The sequence below is a fragment of the Carlito syrichta genome, unplaced genomic scaffold, assembly GCF_000164805.1.
Source record: "Carlito syrichta isolate Samal-C Ts95f unplaced genomic scaffold, Tarsius_syrichta-2.0.1 Scaffold216653, whole genome shotgun sequence".
NCBI lineage: Eukaryota > Metazoa > Chordata > Mammalia > Primates > Tarsiidae > Carlito > Carlito syrichta.
In genome coordinates, this window is record NW_007160749.1 from 1 (window position 1) to 7,173 (window position 7,173).

The 7,173-nt window shown below is 39.8% G+C and overlaps 2 pseudogenes; one reads left to right on the forward strand and one right to left on the reverse strand.

Moving 5' to 3' along the window:
• Positions 1-7: 7 nt before the first annotated feature.
• Positions 8-1,015, forward strand: LOC103253273 (annotated as a pseudogene).
• A 3,160-nt stretch (positions 1,016-4,175) lies between these two features.
• Positions 4,176-5,101, reverse strand: LOC103253274 (annotated as a pseudogene).
• Positions 5,102-7,173: the final 2,072 nt, after the last annotated feature.

Consider the following 7,173-nt stretch of genomic DNA (forward strand, 5'->3'; position numbering starts at 1 on the left):
AACCAATACTACAGCTGATCAAGGTGCAGCAAAGCCAGTTTTTAGTTTCTTGAACACTTCTTCTAGTTCAAGTACACCAGCGACTTCTGCTGGTGGTGTATTTGGTGGTTCTATCTCTTCCTCCAATCCACCTGTGGCTGCCTTTCTGTTTGGACAGGCCAGCAATCCTGTGAGCAACTCTGCCTTTGATAACACTGCTGAATCCAGTACATCTCAGTCTTTGCTATTTTCTCAAGTTAGCAAACCAGCAACCACATCTAGCATAGCTACAGCTGTCACACCATTTGTCTTTGGTTCAGGAACCAGCAGCAATAATACTGCAACCTATGGTTTCAACTCTGGAGCAACAGCCACATCTAGCTCTACAGGATCCTCCTTTATGTTTGGAACTGGACCTTCAGCACCGTCTGCCAGTCCAGCATTTGGTGCTAATCAGATGCTAACATTTGGACAAAATCAAGGTGCCAGCCAGCCTAATTCCTCAGGCTTTGGATCTACACCATCCACAGCATTATTTTCTGCAGGTTCTCAGCCGGCACCACCTGCTTTTGGTACAGTGTTAAGCAATAGTCAGCTTCCTGTGTTTGGTCAGCAACCTAGTGTGTCTGCATTTGGATCTACACCGTCCACAGCAATATTTTCTGCTGGTTCTCAGCCGGCACCACCTACTTTTGGGACAGTGTTAAGCAATAGTCAGCTTCCTTTGTTTGGTCAGCAACCTAGTCTATCTGCATTTGGCACTGGAACAGCTCCTAATTCCAGTCCAGCTTTTCACTGTGGCAGCAGCACTACATATTTCAACTTCACAAACAATAATCCATCAGGAGTGCTCACATTTGGTACAAATGCTAGCACACCTGCAGTCTCAGCCCCACCTTCTGGCTTAGGTGTCTTTCCATTTAACTGGACTTCAGCATCATTCACAGTAAGGTCAAATAGGAAAAATAAGTTCTCTTCTTCTGGAACTTCAGTTTCTGGTCGCAAGATAAGGACTGCCATTAGATGCCAGAAATAAAGGCACATTGGTGTTAGCACACAGTTTTAACAACAACGAGTGTCATTTTCAGACTGGACTGGACTGTGTACTGTGGTTATCTGAAGTCAGATCTACCTATGGACTTATTTAATTTGGAAACTTTCCTCTTTTTTCTTTCTTTATAGAAGCTGCATCCCTACCTCACCCACCCTTTTTAAAAAAAATAATAGCCGGACTGGGGACTGATTCTTCCGCAAAAATATTTTATGACCCAGCAGATTATTCACTGATTTGACATAGTCCCGTTATACCCAGGCTAGAGCTCACACAGAGAATAACTTTGTACAGAACCTCTTTGTCTGCATCACTATGTGCATTGATAAGAATTTATGGACACATTGGAATTATCATTTTATCTGAGGAATTCTGTATAGATTAGAATTCTGTATAGGTTAGAGGATGTTGAAATGAATGATTTCTATGCCATGTTTGTGCTGGTGTATATGTGAAGTCGAGCACTGAAATCTTTTGATACAGGAAGCCTGATTAAAGAATGGCCCGTGCTAAGGACTTGCTAGATCTAGTTCATTCTCCATTTAATAATTATATGCTATTTCTATATTTTCATTCTTCTATCATCTGTCTTGCCTTTTTCATTATTTTATTATGAAACTTATGTAAATACAATTTTGTTTCTGTACTTTTTTGCATAACATAAAATCTGTGAACTTGAAATTTGAACTTTTGTGTTAGAAATTTTTTTGTTGTTTGTTTAGTCTTGTCTCAGTTTTTATTATGCAAATCCCATCATTCAAAGTTGCCTAAATCCATTTGGAAATCTTTTTTAAAAATTGGGGATTCTTAAAGTTGAATTTGTTGAGTTTTCTGATTCAGTTTTGTTTGGACCAAAAACCAGTATTGAACAGTATTAAGCATATATTTTTATATTTACAGAAATAGACTGTGGTGACTTTGGATAATAAGGAAAAGTTTAATATTAAAGCCATGTTTATTACAGTATAATTAACATGTTAAACCATGGGCTAAATGCCATCAATAAAAACTTATGTCATAAAAAAAAAAGAAAAGAATCACAAGCAAAGGCAGATGTGGTTCCCTTCTCCCCCACCCCCAACCTCAACCCTGCTAACAATTTTCAAGACTTAAATCAAATTATTAGGCATATGATAGGTACAAAATTTTCTTTAATACAAAGTACAATTAGCATTATCTTTTAAAAGATATTGGGTTATAAAGGCTAGAAAAACAATATGTATCTTAAGAAGCAATTAAAATGCCTCAAGGTGAAACTGTCAGAACTGCTTACAGTTCTCTCTGAAATCACCACTTATGTACTCAAGCAAAAAGTAGTAAATTGGAATCAGCATGCATAATTTAGTAAGGAATTATAACTATTTGATGAATAATACTAAAACAAATCTTAACCCAAGTTCACTTCTCAGTATAATTTGTGAGGCATTTCCAACCTCTCTAGACAACTCACACATTCTGCAATAGGTCTTACCACTGAATATTTTGTTATTCTGTTCTCTCTTCTATGTATGTCCTTTCTTAGTAGTGGGTCCCCACACTTTACCAGTATGATGACCACATGTGTACCTAACACTGAATTAGTGCTCCACATTTCTAAAATAAAAAAAGAATGTCCTTTCTCACCAGTCAGTGCATGCAAAACTAACTCATCCTTTAGGAACAAGTTCAAATGCTACTTAAGACTTGAAGCTTTCTCTTATCCTCCATCTAGCATAAACTCTCCAAAAAAGTCAATATTTCTTTCCTGCACACATTTTAATAGTAGCCACTGACATTTATTAAAAGATCACAATGTCCCATATGCTGACTAAATTCTTCATATGCATAATTACCAACATAAAATAATGTGCCGTTTAGTCCCCAACATAAAACTATGAAGTTGCAATCATTTTACAGAGAATTTGGAAGCTGAAGCTGAAGATGTTTAAATAAATTGAGAGTTGCACAGTTAAAAAGTTGAAGAGTTTGCATTCAAACTCCTACCTTACAGCCTTGTAAGTTCATTGCACTGTTATCCTGTATGAGGTTCTTACACTTTTTTTATCCCTAAGAATGGCTGGCACCATGTATGTCACATTGTGAAATACAAGAGCTATTCAAAGGATGTTATCTGGTTGAAGAGTGACCAAATGAGAAGAGCCTGTGACACACAAGATTATGAGACAGCCAGAGAACATCAGCAATTATTAAGGAAAATAGAAAGAAAATATCTTTTCTGAAATAGAATATACTCATTTTGAATAGTCAATTAAAACAAGGCAGGGAAAGTAATCATCAGTCAGAGAGACTAAGGGCAATTATATAAAAGGATAAAAGACACTCAGGAAGAGAAAGAAAAAAGAGAATAACTTACCTGTTCATTTCACAAGGCATTAAACTAACCCACCAAGTTGAGATTCGCTTAATTTCATATCTTGGAGAAACATTACAGGTCAAAGAGTCTAATTATATAATGATTTTAGAACTCTCCACAGTATACCTGATGAGCTCCTGCCAGTCCCACCTTGAACTTGAGCTAATCAAACTTCATTTTTTTCAGCTCAGTGAAAAAAAATTGGAATAATCTTAATTAAGACACTTAATTCTTTTTTTTTTTCCTATTGAATTGGGGTCTTACTCTGTGGCCAAGGCTGGAGTGCAGTGCATGGTCACAGCTGTCATAATGTCAATCAGCTGGGCCCAGGTGATCCTTCTGCCTCAGCCTTCTGATGAGCCACAGGGACTACAGGTAATTTTTTGACTTATTGTAGAGACAAGTTCTGGCCATATTCCCCAGGCTGGTCCAGAACTCCTAGACTGAGGCAATCCTTTCCCCTCAGCCTCCCAAAGTTCTGAGATGACAGGCACGAGCCACCGTGCACAGCCAGAAACTTCATTCTTCATGGTTTTCAGTAACTAAAAGTGGCATCTGTGGCTAAAAGTGAAAATCCATATTTTGAGCTCATTGTTGAATTATGTATAGTGAGCAGAGAAGGAAGCCTTGCCTTTGCATTTCCAAACAGCCCGAGGAAAGGCAGGAGGCAAAGTGGGGCCTTTTCAGGAGACTGGGGCTGAAGTAGCTTTGTCCTGAATATCTGGCCAGTTAGCCTGGGTTCCTGATCTATGCACAGCCTGTGCAGAAGAGAGTGTTCCTTTGAGCTAGCCTTCATCCTTTACCCAGCAAGCTCCCACAAAAAGCATTTCTCAGAGCTGTCTGCACAGCCTGATTCCTAGACTATAAATAATAGAGTTAAGGAGAGGTGTCATCACAGTATAGGTGACAGCAATAAGCTGATCCTGCTCAAGGGAGTAGCTGGCTTTGGGTCTTAAGTACATGAAGGAGGTACAGCCATAGTGAATAATGACCACAGTGAGGTGTGAGGCACAGGTGCCGCCTTCTGCCCCTCAGCAGAGGAGAGCCTCAGGATTGCTGCCAGGATGTAGGCATAGGAGATGGTAATGATGAAAAAGGAGACCAGGAGGACCAGCAGACTGAGGATGAGAAGTCCCAGCTCACTGAGGCCTGTATCCCCACAGGCTAGGCTCAGCACTGGTGGGGTGTCACAAAAAAAGTGTTGAATTCCATGGGAGCTGCAGAAAGAGAGGTGGAAAATAACTAGTGTCATTCCCAGCCCAAAGAGGTATCCACTCAAGAAGGAGATACCAACCATCTGGGAACAGAAGGTAGGATTCAGGCAGCTTGCATAGTGCAGTGGGGTACAGATGGCCACATACCTGTGAAAGCCCATTACACACAGAAGGAAACAGTTGGCGCAGGCCCATGAACCAGCAAAGAACATCTGGGCAGCACAGCCCATGTAAGAGATAGTGTGAACCCCCAGAGCCAGACCAGAGAGCATCCTGGGGATGATGGCCAAAGTGTAGCAGGTTTCTGAGAAAGGAAAGAAAGAGGTACATGGGGGTGTGCAGATGGCTATCCAGCCTGATGATGACAATAATAAAGACATTGCTGGTCAGGGTGACAAGATACAGACAGAGGAACAAAGCGAAGAGCAGGAGTTGCAGCTCTACAAAAGTGGTGAAGCCCAGGAAGACAAAACCTCTCCAGGAGGTCACATTGACCTGCCCCATTCTGAGTGACATCTCTGTTAGATTTGCTGATTTCTTCCACCTTGCCAGAAAATGCTTAGCTTCTTTAAAAGTCTGGTTGAGAAGGATTTGTCTTGTGCCTGTTGTAACTTGAAAAAGAAATTCTGATTTAGACTGCAGTTAAACTTCTGAAGGGTATTCATCACAGTAGACACAAATGCATGGCTCCATTTTCACATGTATGCATGTGCATATACTCTTACACAATGCTCACACACATTCACATGCACACACTTTCACACAAACATATATGTACTATGTGTATATGAGCACATAATTATGCACATGTTATACATTCAAAACCATCCATTGCACATTTGCTATCAGTAACCCTATGCACAGATATATCAGGCATGCACATACACTGCAAACACATATGTATACAAATAGCACATAAGTTTGTAGATACATACACTACATATATGTTTATACTGACTTTGTACACACACTGCCACATAAGACTACACATATAGATATACATCTTGCCTATTAGAATTTTGGGTTAAGGTAGAGGGGCTTGGTAGATATTATTTTATAGATCAGGTAACAAAGGCCAGGAGAGGTGAAATGACTTTTTTAAAGTCACACAGAACCAGGACTAGAGAACAAATGTGGTAAGTCCTAGTCTAACTTGATTTCCACCATATAATGATGACTCTCTTCCAAGTCATTTTGCCCTTTCCAAATTCCTGGGACTGAGTAGGGCAGGCTCCTTTTACATGTGAGTCTATGCTGAACACCAAAAGAATCTTCAGGGCTCTGAGGCAGGCCTCAGCTCGAAGCTCAACCAGCAGGCACTGCTGCCTCCCAAAACTCTGCTCTGAACCAAAGCATAAGAGAAATACAGTATGGGAGAATTCTCTCCTCAACCCAAAGAAGCTTGCAGTGAGAATAAGTCCTGTTTTTCCATACCCATGTACTAGACTGCCTCCCAGCTGACTAGCCTGCAGAAGAAACACCTACAGCGCATCTCAGAATCTCCTTTTCTGAGCAGAATGATGCCCCCCAGTGATACCAAGAAACCTCCTTTCACACTCCTTGCCCCAAGTGGTGAATCATATCTGCTTCCATCCAAATAACTTCTCTCTCTCTGAGGATTCCACAGTCCCAATGGGTGCTGTTTCAAGAAGCATATCTAATTGCTCTTCTTGTCATTAGTTGGGAATATTCTTTGGGAGAAAACAGAACAAAGAATGTGAATAAAGTGATGCTGGGATTGTGACTTAAACAATAAGTATACTATTATGTTCTAAATTAATTATTTTCACGTGGCGAATCTCTTCTAAAACTTAAAATAACCTTGTGAATAGTGTTAATAGTTACATTTTATAGAAGAGGAAAATGAGCCTGATAGACTTGAAGTGACCTGTCCAAGATTACAGAACTCAGAATGTATGCTTTTAAATGAGTACAATAAGATGTATAACTTAAAATTAACCCAGGAATTCACCTTTTCCTTACTGTTGCCTCAAGAGCTTGATGTGACTATATCACATATGTGCCTGGTTTCAAAGACATTCTACAGAATACCCTGACTCTCTCAAGGTCAGTTTTTTCTATATTCTCACTTGTCTACTATACTTTTTCCAGGCAAATCTTATTGACAAGCTTCTGCAAAGCAAAAGAAACCATCAAAAGAGCAGGGAGACAGCCCACAGAATGGGAAAAAATATTTGCCAACTGTATATCTGACAAAGGCCTAACATCTAGGATCTACAAGGAACTCAAATGAGCTGAAAGAAAAAAAAAGCAGCCCCATTAAAAAGTGGGCAAAAGACATTTATAGACCCTTCTCAAAAGAATATAAGGGCAGCCAACAGGCACATGAAAAAGTGTTCACTCATCATCAGAGAAATGCAAATCAAAACCACATTGAGATATCACCTAACCCCATCAAGAATGGCCATCATCAATTTTTTTAAAAGTTTTACTTTTTATTTCCATCCTCTTTCTTTTCTCCACAATACTGCAATATCTGCACCCAGATTTCTCTTCTACATTCCACTCTCAGATTGTCCTGAAACCTCAAATTGTCCCAAAAGTCCACAGAGGTT